The sequence below is a fragment of the Desmodus rotundus genome, chromosome 5 (assembly GCF_022682495.2).
Source record: "Desmodus rotundus isolate HL8 chromosome 5, HLdesRot8A.1, whole genome shotgun sequence".
Taxonomy (NCBI): domain Eukaryota; kingdom Metazoa; phylum Chordata; class Mammalia; order Chiroptera; family Phyllostomidae; genus Desmodus; species Desmodus rotundus.
In genome coordinates, this window is record NC_071391.1 from 105,823,506 (window position 1) to 105,834,618 (window position 11,113).

General features: G+C 39.5%; 1 pseudogene; it reads right to left on the reverse strand.

Annotated features, from left to right (window-relative positions):
- Positions 1-3,014: 3,014 nt before the first annotated feature.
- Positions 3,015-3,806, reverse strand: LOC112303089 (small ribosomal subunit protein eS1-like; annotated as a pseudogene).
- Between the last annotated feature and the right edge of the window lie 7,307 nt (positions 3,807-11,113).

Below are 11,113 nucleotides of genomic sequence, written 5' to 3' on the forward strand. Positions count from 1 at the left end.
TTTATGAGCTTGTTATGAGCAACAAGCTACAGCCACTCCTGTCCCTGGGACATGTGAGAGGCAACCCATTGATGTTTCTCTCAGACATTGATGTTTATCTCCCTCTCTTCCTCCCTCCCTTCTCCCCCGCTTCTCCCCTCTCTAAAAGTAAATAAAATCTTTAAATTAAAAAAAACTAAACATGGATCCCAGCAATTGCACTTTGGGCATTTATCTCAGAGAAATGAAAACTTAGGTTTACATAAAAACCTGTACACAAACGCTCACAGAACTTTTATTTGTGATGGCTCTTAACAGGAAACAACCAAAATGTTCTTCAGTGGATGAATAGTTGAACTGTGGTAATCCATACCATGTAATACTATTCGATAATAAAAAGAAATGAACTATTAATACACACAAAAACATGGATGAATTGTAAGGGAACTATGGTAAGTTGGGGGGGAATTGCAAAAGGTTCCTTTTATATAGCATTCTTGAATGCCAAACTTATAAAATGGAGAAGAGACTGGATGTTGCCAGGGATTAGGAACAGTAGGAGGGGCAGGAGTGGCTGTAGCTTGTTGCTCATAACAAGCTCATAAAAGAGTAACATGAGAGATCTCTATGATGGGGCTCTATTGTATCTTGATTGTGGTGGCCACATGATTCTACACATAAGTGACAAATTGCATAGGAGTAAGCTCGAGCCCCTGGGTGTGCACGTGCACATGGGTGCATGTAAAACCGGTAAGTTTGACGGGTTGTACCGATGTTAATTTCCTGATCGTGCTATTGTACTATGTAGGATCTTGCTGCATTGTTTCCTACAACTGCGTGTGAATCTATAATTATCTCAAAAAAGCATTTTTAAACTGGCATTTTAAGGATAGTTATGATAATGAGGAAGAAAGGCAACCACTCTCTTTATGTCCCTAATTATTGTGTTATAAACAAAAAAGTTTCTTCTCTTTGTTTATAATTACCTGGTTTAGTTTTTCTAGTGATTAATTCTGAGGTTTGTCTAATCACCCCCTCTTCTGTCCTCCCCATTTTTCCTATCAAATAATCAGTAGGCTATTTGGTTCTGATGCAAGATTACTTCAAGTTACATTTAAATATAGAGACTTGATTGTGGTGCTCAAACTGATGACTCATCTTCCTTGTCATCCCAAGGGCAGGGAGAGCATTATGGTTTTTGGTACTCTCTACTGGACGGCATATGGGAAGTCTGTAAAAAGCCTGCTTCTGTGGCTACAGAAGACAAATGCCCATTACTAATCCTATGTGTGTTGAAAGGAGTTTTTTACCCAACTTATTCTGAGCTCCTGCCTTTGCCCTTGGTTGAGAACCACAAGTTACTCTTTTCTAAAGAGTCCTGGCTTACTAGAATTCAGAGAGGGTAGTGTTTATCAATAGAAATAAAAGTTAGAATATGAAAAAGGCCATAAAACTGATAACAAACATTTGAAAGGAGTAGTAACATGTGTTGCCCTAACCTGATAGCTCAGTTGGTTAGAGCATCATCCCAATATGTCAAGGTAGCAGGTTTGAGCTCCTATCAAGGAACACACAAGAATCAACCAATGAATGCATAAATAAGTGGAACAACAAATCGATGTTTCTCTCTCTCTCTCTCTCCCTCCTTTCCTCTCTTTCTCTAAAATAAAACAAAATGGAAAATATGGTAACATATGTCCTTAGCAAGTACAATGTCGTTTTGTGCCCCATACCTCAGCATACTATTCCACCTTCCCGGAATGCCTCCCTTCCATGTTACAAATCCTGTTTAGGTGTCTGTGCATCCTTCTCACCCCTTTATTCTACAGATATCATTATTCCCATGTTGCACTGCATCTATGAAGTGTACAAACCTTTATTGTGGTATATAAAATGGAAATACACAGTACAATATAGTGATTAAAAATTTGAACTCTGGCACCAAACTGAGGTCAAATCCCAGGTCCACTAGCTGTGTGAATGTAAGCAAGTTATTTAACCTCTTGTTGCCTCAATTTCCTTCCTCATCTATAAAATGGCAATAGTAGTCATACTTAAGTCATAGAGTTGTTGTAAGGATTAAATGAATCACATGTATGGTATATAGTAAGTGCTATATGTGTTAGTTATTATCTTTATATATTTATTTCACTTAATTAGATCATAAGCTACTTGACGGCAATGTAAGTTATCTATTGCTCATTCATATTACTGCAAAGCTTAATGACTAAAACTACAATCTTTATCTCATGGTTTTGTGCGTCAGGAATCTTGGAGCCCTTGACTGGGTCCTCTGGTTCAGGATTTCTCACAAGGCTGCAGTCAAGGTGTTGACTAGGCTGGCAGGTATCTGAAGGATCACCTAGGGGAGGACCGAAGGGTACTGGCAGGATTAAGTTCCTCACAGGTTGTTGGACTGAGACTTCCTTAGTAACTGTTGGCCAAAGACCACCTTCAGTTCCTTACCACTGGGCCTCTTCGTAGGAGACCTCAAAACATGGCAGCTGGCTTCCATCAAATGGACAAGTGAGAGAGAGGAAACAAGACAAAAGTCACCCTATTTTTATAACCTAATCTCAGAAGCGACATCCTCATCTTTTCTGTATTCTGTTAGAAGCAAGTCACTAGGTCCAGCCCACTTTCAAGGTGGGAGGATTACACAAAAGGAAGAATAAGAGGAGCTTGGATCACTGGTAGCCAACATAAAGGCTGCCGCCCCAATGACTGACATTCCTCCCACATGCAAGATACACTCCTCACCTCCCCAAGTCCCCAGAAGTCTCATCCCATTATAGGCAGGGACTGTATCTTATTCATATTCATAACTATAACCACTTTTCTTACTGATTTAAACAAAAGGAAAAGGGTAATGTTCTTGTTATGAAAGAAAACTATAGAATATCATGTCATTAAACATAAGCTATATGAATAAAATTTTATAAATAAAAATATAATAAGGTTTATTACAAATGTAAGGTTTTTCTTTTTTTTATCACAACTAGGCCTTTTTATTTGTCACCATTAAATGTCTGAATTTAGACAGATTCTTGGACTGAGGGCTCATACCCATCAGTTTGTTCACCTGTCTCATCCCCAGTAGCTTTTCCAGAACTGCTACCTTCACCATGAAGCTCCATGAGTTTTCCCAGTTCAAACTTGGGCTTCTTCAGCATTTTGACTTTTCTAACAAAGACATCATGAAGTGGATAGATAGATTGGCAGGCCTTTTCTATGTCTTTCCCAGTGCTATCTGGGATCAGTTTATTGACCACTTCTTTCAAGTCATTTGTCTGCACCTCTCAGGTCATGATTTCCATCATCTTCTTCCGGATTTGGCGGACCTGTTGATGCTGAGCATAAGAGGTCTTCCGAATCTGATTGTTGCGTTTTTTAGTAAAACCAACACAGAATAAACGAAGCAAATACCCATTGGTAGTTTTGACATCAACATGAGCTTCAGTCATGGTCTGCCATTTTTTGACCATGGAGCACATTTTGTCACGGGTAAGATCCATGCCATGGAAATTACTCAGACAGTTTTTGCCCTGAACATCCTCAGTAATTAGCTTGAATTTTCTAAATGCAACCTCATCATTCTGCAGATCAGCTAGGCTCACTTCAAATACTCGGCCCTTCAGACCATCCGATGCGATTTTGGTTCCCTGAGCTCTCGTGAGTAGTGTTTTTCCAATATTTCTTATGTTGAACATAGCTGGTGCTTTCACATCATACCAATCTTTCTTAGAAAGTGGGTCGACCACTTTCTTCTTTGCTCCCTTTTTGCCACATTTTGTCAGGCGCTTGTTCTTGCCCACCGCCATGGTGCTGCTCAGAGAGCCAAAAGGGCTGTAAGGTTTTTCTTAGCTGTTATTTAGAATGCTGTGAAATTTTGGGGTAATTTAATAACTACAAATTTTAAGCATTTATTATTTTATTCATTTTTGTGTTTGGTTTGAGTAATCTTGTATCTTAAATTTTTATAAACTCACCCATATAATGTTTATCTTTTCTATTTATAGTTGGGTTCATGATGCTATGGAATATGGATAATTTAAACTTCTTTTACCAAATCAACTGCTGGTCATGGTTATCCAATAAGGTACAACCAACTAAAAACATCATTGTATTGAAATAGAAGTCTTCTCATCAAACCATCTCTTAGGGCATTTCTCTGATCTCTAACTATACCTTCATTCACCTATGACATGAAAGGAACACAGTAGGTATACGCCATACCATGTGACCCTTTGCTGTCTATCCCTCCTCTCATGATCCATATTACCTTGAGGCATAAGCAAAATCCACAGAACCAACTGCTTTACCATGGAGCCCTGGTTGGATGTGCAACAGCTTCAAGAGTACAAATTATGGGGGTTGGGAGAGGAGACTTCTCATGAAGAGCTGAGCTCAGTGCCAGAAGACAAACGAGAAGAATTGAATCTGAACATGACAGTTCTCTTCAAGGTGTATGTTTTAATGGCATAATAATTAAAATCTATTTTTTCTTTTTTCCAACCCAGCTGAGCAGAAAACTTTTTCTTCCTTTAAAACATTAGGATTTTTTAAATCAACTTAAGTTTTTAGGTTTAAATTATTACTATTTTTTTAGATTTAAATTATTGAAATAAAGTCATGTATCCAAGCTACTTCATCTATCAGGGCTAAAGATCCTGGTACCCTGTTCTGATTTACTCCTGCAGGGCAAGAAAAAAGCATAAAAATTTCTGTAGGGATCTTTGGAATAACAGTGTTATTTTTCATAAGAAATTATGGAGGATATTATTCACAAAAAAATCAAACAGCATATTATAAATAACAAATAGTTCAGTCCAGGGACCACCAGCCTCCTGAAATAATACTTCTAGGGATTTCCATGTACTGCCCACTTATTAAATTCTGTAACCTTCCTTTTCCTGCTCACTATGGATGACCCACCAATCCTCAAAACTACTTCCCAGCATGAACCTTCAGTTCTGATCTCAATCAGTCTCATTTTCTCTGCTCACATTGTTCTTATTGCCGTCCCATCCCTCTGCGAATCTAATGTCCTTCTCCCAATCCCCTGAAGTCGAGTCCTATGCCTCACAGCCCAACTTAATCCATTATTTTCCCTCGAAGCCTCCTCACTTCATGAGAGCCCCCTGGATTTCTCCTTTTGTGGATTTCTTTGATAGATAAAATTGTCAGTATTTAATTTGTTTCTTAACTAAATACTCCATTTTTACTTACCATATAACCTTTTCATGAGTGAGTGTCCACCACAAAACTGTCACGTCATGGTATTTGTTTTTCAATTTTAGTCCTTTGGAGATTATTATGAAGTGGGAGTTAGTCCTACATATGCCGCACAGTGCTACCAAGTGGTGGTAAACAGTACTGCAAATTCTTGAGACTGAAGAGTTCAGAAGCAGAAGAATGTGTCTTTGCTGAATTAAATGGTGGTTTTCTTCATGATATTTTATCAAACTTAGATTTCTAAGTAACTGTACAAAAATACACCAAAACAATTTGCAATTGAACAGTCGCCTAAAGCTGATATATCTTTATAGCATTTTTTAAAAGATTTTATTTATTTATTTTTAGAGAGAGGGGAAGCAATGGAGAGAGGGAGAGTAACATCAATGTGTGGTTGTACCTCGCGCGCCCCCTACTGGGGGACCTGGCCCGAAACCCAGGCTTTTGCCCTGACCAGCAACGCTTTGGTTCACAGGCTAGTGCTCAATCCACTGAGCCACACCAGCCAGGGCTAACTTTATAGCATTTTACTAAAAATAATGGGTGTGTACACATGCATGTGTATGTCTATAGTATTCTATGATCCATATGGCTTCTTTCCTCATGGTTTCTGTTTAAATTTTTTTAACTTTTCAACTAGAGTTGACATACGATATTATGTTAGTTTCAGATGTACAACATATTGATTAGACATGTACATAACTTACAAAGTGATCACTCCAATAAATTTAGTACCATACATAGTTGATGCACTATTATTGACTATATTCCTGTGCTGTACTTTATATACCCTGACCATTTTTCTAACTGACAATTTATACATCTTAAGCCCTTCCCCCTTTTATAAGCCCTTCCACTTTTTCATCCATCCCTTAATTTTCTTCTGCATCTATGCATTTGTTTCTGTTTTGTTCTATTCAAATCCATATATAAATGAAATCTTACAGTATATGTCTTTCTTTGTCTTACTTATATTACATAGTATAAACCCTCCAGGTCTAATCATGTTGCTGCAAATGCCAAGATTTCGTTCTTTTTTATGGCCAAGTAATATTCCATTTAATATTCGTAGCACTTCTTTATCATTCATCTATCGATGAATGCTTAGGTTGCTTCCACACCTTGGCTATTGTGAATAATGCTGCAATAAACATAGGAGTGCACATGTCCTTGCAAATTAGTGTTTTGGATTTCTTTGGATAAATAACAAGAAGGAAAAAATTGCTGGGTCATGCGGTGGTTATATATTTTATTTTTTGAGGAATCTCTATACTGTTTTCCACAGCAGCCACACCAATTTACAAACCTACCAACAGGGCATGAGGGTTCTTTATTCTCCACATTCTCACCAGCACTTGCTGTTTATTGACTTACTGATGATGGCCATTCTAACAGGTGTGAGGTGATATCTTACTGTGGTTTTAATTTACATCTCTCTGATGATTAGTGATGTTGAGCATCTTTTCATATGTCTATTGGTCATCTGTATGTTCTTTTTAGAGAAATGTCTATTCAGGTCATCTGTCCATTTTTAACTGGATTGTTTGTGTTTATGGTGTTAAGTTGTATGAGTTCCTTATATATTTTGGATATTAATCCTTTATTGAATATATCATTAGTGAATATCTTCCCTTTAACATTACTTGTAATTCTGGTTTTGATGATGAACTCCTTTAGCCTTTTCACATCTGGGAAGCTCTTTATCTGCCCTTCAAGTCTAAATGGCAGCCTTGCTAAGTAGAGTAATCTTGGTTGTAGGTCCTTGTTTTTCATCCTTTGAATATTTTGTGCCAATTCCTTCTGGCCTGAAATGTTCCTGTTGAGAAATTGGCTGGTAGTCTTATCAGAGCTCCCTGGTAGTCAACTAACTGCTTTTCTCTTCTTTTAAGATTCCATCTTTGTCTTCAATATTTGGTATTTTAATTACGATGTGCCTTGGTGTGAGTGTCTTTGGGTTAATCTTGTTTGCAATTCTCTGTGTTTCCCGGGCTTGTATGTCTATTTCCTTAGCCAGGTTAGGGAAGTTTTCTGTCATTATTTCTTCAAAAAGGTTTTCAATTTTTTTTTCTCTTCTCATCTGGTACCCCTATGATGCAAATGTTGTTATGGTTGATATTGTCCCTGAGGCCCCTTAAATTGTCCTCATTGTTTTTTATTCTTTTTTCTTTTTCCTGTTCTAGTTGGGTGTTTTTTGCTACCTTGTACTTCAAATTGCTGATTAGATCCTCTGATTCATCTAATCTACTGTTGATTCCCTGTAATGTATTCTTCATTTCAGCTACTATGTTCATTTCTGGCTGGTTCTTTCTTACGTTTTTTACTGTAACCATGCAGAAACTCTATTTTTTTTAATAACACCCTTTCTTCTATTTTCTTGATTCAAACTTGCCTTGTTTAGTCTAATGGCACCATAACTCACTTGCCTCCTCTCTCTTTTTCCTTATACCTTTAAAGCCCTTGGAACATCAGGTTCTGGTCAGTGTCAATCTGTCTTAAGAAAAAGCCTCAGGTCTGTTGATCAAGGGAACAGAATTTCAGTCAAACTAAAGATAACATCTTCACCTCCTTGTGTTTCAGCCCCAGGCTCATGAAACTAGAATGGCCCCATTGGCCACGCCCACACAAACCTAGACAGAATGGCACCGTGGCTGACATTAGGACCTGATACAACAACCAACCACTCCCTACCCTGACCCCAACAAGTCAGTAGAGCCCCTGACCCTAACTCCCTTAATCACCGTGAATAATTTTTTGCTTTATATAATCTGTGCCCATGTGGGCCAGGGGGAAGCCAGGTTTTACACCACTAGTTCATCTGCGACTCCAGGATTGGTGCCATTTCCTTAAATAAACCTTTACTTTCTTTGCTGCAAACTGTTGTTTGTGTTTGACTGAACTTGATGCAAGCCGGCAAACAAACTCCTCTAGTTTTGTAACACTATTTCCATTTTTATGTTTCCTATCTCTTTGTTAAAATTTTCACTGAACTTATCTGCTGTTCTCCTAAGCCCATTGAATATGCTTATAACCAGTGTTTTGAGCTCTGCATCTGATAGATTACTTGTTTTCATTTCATTTAGTTCTTTTTCTGCAGTTTTGTTCTGTTCTTTCATTTGGGACATGTTTCTTTGTCTCCTCATTCAGGCTGCATCCCCATCTTTGTTTCTAATTATTAGATAGAGCTACTACATCTCTCAGTCTTAATGGAGTGGCCTTATATAGTTGGTGTCCTGTGAGGCTCAGTCTCTAGTCAACTGACCTGAGTGCTCTGCGGTGTCTCTTGTGCGTGCCCTCTTGTTGTAGATGAGCCTTGATTGCTGTTGGCACAAATGAGAGGGGTTGCCCCTCAGGCGGATTGGCCAAGAGGACTGGTTGTGAGGAGGAGCTGTTGTATAAGGCTGGCTCCACACAGCAGGATTCGCTATGGCAGGGCCCTGGTGCCTGTCTAGTCTGCTCTTTGGGTGTGTCATTTGCGGAGGTGATTGGTTGCTGCTCTGGTGTGGTCTGAAGCTGGCCACCAGGTGTGTTGGTTTGGGGACTTCTTGGGAGGGGATCTGATGCAGGCCAAGGTAGGCCACTGCCTCTGCCCTGCCGGGGAACTTGGTATGAGCTACAAAGTGATCTGCAGATGGTTGCCTCTGGTGCTGGGCTTGGAAGCACCTGGGAGGGGCTAAGCTGTGACCTGAGGCTGGCTATCACTAGTGCTGGAATTGGGGCTTTAGCAAGAGGTTCAGGGCATGCTGAGGCCATATGCTGCTTGTTTGGGGTTTGTAAACTTTGAGAGATTTTAGGAATGCCTGAGGCATGAGCCAAGACAGGCTGGTTATATGGAAAAGCCACTGGAAGTGGCTTGGGTAGTCCTGCAAATTGGGTGTGGCAAGGTCTCAGGGAATCACAGAGGGGTGGGGTCAGGTTTACAGGAACTAACACTTGGTCGGTACCCACCTGTGCCTGAGAGCTGGGTGTGAGGGGTGCTCAACAAAAGAACAATGGCTTCTGCCAACACATCTGTTTGAGAGAGAACTGCCCTCAGCCCTGACCCTGAAGCTGGACTGCATATGTTCCTGGTGCTTTTTGAGCTGCTGCCCCAGCACTGGAGCTCAGAGAGAGTAAGTCCCTGTGTGGACCCTTTAAGAGGAAAGATCTGAGTCTCTAGCAGCTCTCTGTCTCACCTGGATGGAATCCCCACTGACTTTCACAGCCAGATGATATGTGGGACTTTTCCTGGCACTGTGCTCCAGGCTGGGATGCCCAGTGTGGGGCTGGGTCCCCTCACTTCTCAGAGTGCACCTCCACAGCTGAGATATCCCTCCTAATTTTTAAACACTACACATAAGTGTGGGGCCAATCCAGTTCAGTGTCTCTGTTCCTCCTACCAATCTCCACGTGACTTCTGTATATCCTTAGTTATAGGATTTCTATTTAACTAGACTTCAGGAAGTTCTCAGTGATGTTTGTTCTGTAGTTTGGTTGTAACTTTGATGAGGTCCTGGGAGGAAGTGAGTGCGGTGTTTACCTAATATGCCATCTTGACTGGAATTCTAGCTCTGAGCACTTTATATGTGTTAATGAGTATTATTCCCATAAAATCCAACATGTAGTGTGTTGCCACCCTTCAAGGCCAGGCAGGCTCATGGTATTTGTGCAGACATAAAAATATTCACAGAGCCGTTGGGATGTCTGGCATGCCTTTATTCATGGGTGGGCAAGCCATGCACACTGCAAGCTGCATGTCTATTTGCATGTCTCATGTCATGGCCCCTGCTCCCCAGCATGGCACCCATCGTGGCACCTGTCCCCTTGTGTGTCTCTCATCATCATCACCCCCAGCAGGGAGTCCCTACCTGTTTAAGTACTAGAAGGGAACAAAGGCAGAATACTGCCAAACCCTTACATAACATACTAGTTCTGTGCATGTGAGCTCACTTTATGTTATGGGAACGGTTTATTGGACCCAGTCTCAAAGCTAAGAGAACACTGGTTATCAGGCCCCTCCAAGGCTATGGAATGCTGCTTCCCTTAGTTACCCAGACACCTGGGCGAGGAAGCCAGACTGCCTCCACTTATCCTACATGTAGGCTCTACTATTCACCCTACTTTATAGATGAAGGAGCTGAAGCAAAAAGAAAAAAGGAAGAAAATGAAGAAAAAAGAGAAAGGAAAAAAGTTTAGGTAACTTCATCAAGATTACACAGACTTTAAGTGAATTAGCTGAGACTTAAATACCAACATTCTGTTTCTAGAACTTATAATACATAAATTATTTTAGGTATAAATGGATTGAGTACTCTAATTAAAAGGCAGAAGTTATCAACTTGTATTAAAATCAGGATTCAATTAAATGCTATTTACAAGCGATAGACTTTACATTTAAATACACATTTAGGTTAGTACTAAAGGGATAGGAAAAAATATACCATGCAAACATTAATATTAAGAAAGCTAGAGAGGAGAGATTAATATCAGACAAAATAGACTTTAAGACAAAGACTATGAATAGAAATAAAAAGGGACATTTGAACAATAAAAGGGTCAACTCTTCAATAAGACATCATCATTATCAATGCGTGTTGCACCCAGTAACAAAGTTCCAGTACAGTGAGAAAAACTGCAGAACTGAAGGGAGACAACGAAAAATCCACAATCATGCTTAAAGAGTTTACTATCCTTTTCCTAGTAATTGATAGAACAAGGAGGCAAGAAAATCAGTAAAGATACAAAAGATTTCAACAATACTATTAAGCAACTTGATCTCATTGACATTGATAAAACATTACCTAACAAACACAGGATACATGTTCTTTTAATGTGGAAATCATCATCATAAAGAAAATATTGTACAGGTTCATTTTTTATAATAATGAAACACTTGAAACAAATAAGACTGGAAAATTCAAAA